General features: G+C 37.8%; 1 pseudogene across 1 annotated transcript; it reads left to right on the top strand.

Moving 5' to 3' along the window:
• Window positions 1-269: 269 nt before the first annotated feature.
• On the top strand, window positions 270-3039 carry LOC110754821 (cysteine-rich receptor-like protein kinase 29; annotated as a pseudogene). The gene is made up of 6 exons (XR_015835202.1): window positions 270-994; window positions 1144-1264; window positions 1440-1567; window positions 1650-2190; window positions 2323-2473; window positions 2561-3039. The product of XR_015835202.1 is annotated as a cysteine-rich receptor-like protein kinase 29 (transcript).
• Window positions 3040-4569: the final 1530 nt, after the last annotated feature.

Genomic DNA, 4569 nt, shown 5'->3' with positions numbered 1-4569 from the left:
AATGATGAAATATTGACAATTAATTGTATTTCTTTCTCAAAGTGTGGCTGATATCAGCCCGCATTACACAAGAGTCACAAGACCTCTTACAAGTCATGAAACTTATGATATGGGTAGAAAAGTGAACAAAAGGCCCGGTTCTATTGAATTTGAAACTGTTACTTGTGAATTGAGCAAGTAAAATGGGTTGCTTAAGATCGTTGATTTTGTTCATTAATCTTGCTGTTTCTATTATTATCATCTTAAACCTTGTTGCTCCCATCATAGCCCAATATGAAGATCCTATGTGCACAGAAAGAGCTGAGTACTGCTGGAAATGCTCTGATACTACTGGCACCTACAAGGCAGGTGACAAGTACCAAGATAACCTCAACAGCCTCCTCTTCTCCTTCCCCAACAACTCCGAAAACAATTACGGGTTTACAATTCATCAATGGGACAAGACTCCAACAAGGTCAATGCGATTGCCTTATGCAGAGGAGACCTCTCACAGGAACCTTGTCAGGCTTGTCTCGCCACGTCCATTCATAGTCTCTTGCGAAATTGTTCAAGTCAGAAGGAGGCGATCTTTTGGGCAGAAGATTGTATGGTGAGATACTCATACAACTTGATATTTGGTATTGAGAAACAGTCCCCTGTTAGGTATTTGCCTGGTCCAAATCCTGTAATTAATTCTCAACAGTTTTGGCTGGTGCTTAACTCCTTGTTGGGTAAGTTAAGCGACAGAGCTGCATCAGGGGATTCTCTTAAAAAATTTGCAGCAGGACATGCATTTGTCCCAGGAGCTCAAACAATATATGCACTTGTTCAGTGCACTCCAGACATAGACAAGCAAAATTGCAGCAATTGCCTTAAGGAGTCCATCTTAGATATTCCAACATGTTGCTTTGGAAGTCATGGAGGAAGAGTTCTTAAACCCAGCTGTACTTTAAGGTTTGAGGTTCATCTTTTCTTTAGGCCTACAGCCGATTCGTTAGTAGAGGTTTCAGCTCCAGTTCCAGCAGCACCAGCACCCAAAGATGGTACGTATATACGGTTATGGTAGTATGGTTACCCTGCATATCATTCAATCGATGTCTTATACAATTGTGTGGTGTGGTTTTGGCTGTTAATAAAAGAATCCATGTGTTTTCAGAAAAAAAGAAGAGTAACAAAAAACAAACTGTCATCATCATCGTTGTGGTTTTGGTTGCTTTTGTCACTATCCTCAGCAGCATATGCATTTTCTTAAGAGTAAGGAAACGAAGGGTAAAACTTGGTGAAGGTAAGTTCAACTTTGTTTAATTGTCACACAGTCTTTACTCTTTAAAATGCATTTATCTCATCTGAAGTTTTGGAACTCTATTTGCTAATTTAGTTCATCTCGGATTCTGAGGTTCTACATTTAGAGGTTGTGCATTTACTCACATTTACTCGTGATCTAAGTTGTTGCTTTTCAGATGAGAATTCGGAAGAAATAAATTTGGTGGAATCATTGCAATATGATTTTGAAACTATAAGATCTGCAACAGATGACTTCTCTGATGCAAATAAGCTTGGACGAGGTGGATTTGGAGCTGTTTACAAGGTAACAAAACAATCACTTCCAAAAGAAAAAAAAAATATTAATCTAAGCATGGTTTCCTTATTTTTCTGTTTTGAACATTCAGGGTAGACTATTAAATGGGCAACCTATAGCAGTGAAAAGGCTCTCCAAAAATTCTAGACAAGGTGATCGTGAATTTAAGAATGAGGTCATGTTACTTGCTCAGCTTCAACACCGGAATTTAGTCAGGCTCCTAGGATTTTGCTTGAAAACAGACGAAAGGCTTCTCATTTACGAATACGTGCCTAACAAAAGTCTTGATCACTTCATTTTTGGTATATTTTCTCTGCCTCAAATTTCATATAATTTATAATAATTTCTTAAAGATTAAAAAAGTTCATATTTCATTTAATGAAATTGAATTTAGACCCAAACAATCACAAGCATTTGGATTGGGAAACACGTTACAAGATCATAGGAGGCATTGCTCGAGGGATTCTGTACCTCCACGAAGATTCTCGGGTTCGAATTATTCATCGCGATCTCAAAGCCAGCAATATTTTGTTAGATGAAGATATGAACCCCAAAATTGCTGATTTTGGAATGGCAAGACTGTTTTTTATTGATCAAACTCAAGGAGATACAAGCACAGTTAGGGGAACCTAGTAAGTACTGTGATAATATAGCAAGCTAACTTACACTTTCATTTTGTGCTCTTCTTGCAACAAAATTCAAAAAGCTTCATCAAAAAAAGAAGAAAAACTTACATGTCTAATAAATGGAATATAATCATGCGGTGGATATATGGCTCCCGAGTATGCAGTTCATGGTCGCTTTTCTGTCAAAACGGATATCTTCAGTTTTGGGGTGTTAGTTCTTGAAATTGTAAGCGGTAAAAAGATTGGTAGTTTCCGATATGGCGAGAATGAAGAGAACTTGTTAACCTATGTGAGTATGAATACATTAAAGTCATTATATATTCTCTGTTTTGCCTTGGTAAAATTTCTTTTTGACTATATTGATCTACTTTTATAGGCCTGGAGAAATTGGAGGGAGGATACAATTCAAAACATCATAGATCCCGTGTTGACGACAAATTTACGAATTGAAACGATGAGATGCATCCACATTGGTTTACTGTGTGTGCAAGAGAATGTGGTGGACAGGCCAACCGTGGCTTCAGTTGTATCCATGCTTAACAGCCAGTCTCTCGGACTTCCAGTACCCTCACAACCTGCATTCTATATTCATCACAAGACTGGATCAGACATATCGACATTGAAAGAGTCAGACCAATCCAAAAGCCTCTCTGTCTATGTCTCAGAAAATGAGCCTTCAAATATTACTGAACCATAACCTCGGTAATGGTCGAGTACCAACCATTCTGTAACAAATTTAGGCTTTAAATGTTGTTTTATTTACTGTGTTAGCACTAAAGTTTAGTTGGTGTCTTCTTGCTTCAAGTTGACATATTTATTGCAATAAAATGGCTTCTTAAGTAGCATGTTCATCTCCTTGAACTTCTCTGTTTTTGAGCGGCAACAGAAGTTAATTGATCAAAAGACCTGTAATTACAGTTCAATTTTCAGAATGTAGCATTACTCAAAGACATGCTATTTAATTTCTAGACTGAGAATTGTCCGGCCGGCTTGGAGTCAGATAATCAAAATGAAATTAGTTTGAAGTCGTTTGGGTTGAGCTACGGTCCTCGCTTACCTTGCCCCTTGGACAAAGACGAAGAGGCACACAGAAAGCAGAGCATTTGCTTCCAATGAGAATGTATTGTTGACTTTTTCATCTGCACATACTTTCCATTTAGGCTGGTATATCATATTATACTTATTTCAAGATTAATTAAGATCTTGGAATTCACAGCTCAAGCTAGACCAAATAGCCTAAACTATTCTAAATCAAGTGTGGTGGCCAATAAGCCAATAAGCTAAGGAGGTCAATTAGCATACACCAAGCTATGTACTATTCTCCTCCAATATAATAAAATCACTTTGTTTCAACTATTGTCCTATTGTTCTAAACCCCTTCACCACATAAACCAACAACAATATCAAAGCAACACACACAACACACCTCCTAAAATTCGAACATGGAGATATGCAGTGGTCATAAAAATAGTAGCTTTCACATTAACGGGAATGCAGAGGATCTTCTTAGCTATGTATGTATAAGTTATGTATGATGAATATTATTTGCTTCTGAACTATAGGACTCGACGACTGGCTAGTATTGTTGATATAAATTAAAACATTGTTGCAGGCGTGGATAAACTGGAGGGAAGAGACGGCCGGCTTTAAACCTCATAGATTCAAATTTGATGGCTACGGTTTCAAAAGCTGAAATATTGAGATGTATTCATACAGTAATGGGTTACTATGTGTTCAGGAGAATCTAGATGAGAGGACCAACCATGGCTTCAACTGTTCTTGTTAGCTTGTAATAGATTAATTACACAAAGTCCTAGTCCTTATTCTAGGGAACCTTGTTTTAGGGAACCTTGTTTTAGGGAGCTTTACTTTACTTTCTTGTCTTAGGGAAACTTTGTTTCCTTGTCTTAGGGATGCCTTGTCTTGGCTTGTAATTATAAATGTATTGTAAGTAATACAAACACAACATGTTGAAATCAGAAAATATGTTTCAGCTCCAATTCTCTCTACATTCTCCACTTCCTTCAATTAATCTTCTCTATATTTGACATGGTATCAGAGCAGCGATCTTGCTGACTCTAGTCTCGAATTGTTGCTGCTATCATGGGAGAAAACGATTTCTTTCCCACTGAAAGTAGCACTACCGATCCGGCTACTCCTTCTCAACCTACTTTCACAGAATTTGCTGCTCAAATGGCTAAGTTGATGAAGACACAAGCATCTACATCAACTACGACCCCGACTCCGACAATTACCTATGAAACCTCTTCTGCACAAATTGGCATTAAATTGGATGGCTCCAACTATGCCTTATGGTCTCAAGTTATTGAGATGTATGTTGCTGGCAAAGACAAGCTGGGATATCTCACTGGTGAACTCCCAACA

This window comes from Prunus avium, chromosome 4 (assembly GCF_965620075.1).
Source record: "Prunus avium chromosome 4, drPruAviu1.hap1.1, whole genome shotgun sequence".
In the NCBI taxonomy this organism is placed as follows: domain Eukaryota; kingdom Viridiplantae; phylum Streptophyta; class Magnoliopsida; order Rosales; family Rosaceae; genus Prunus; species Prunus avium.
This window is presented reverse-complemented; position numbering and strand designations above follow the sequence as displayed.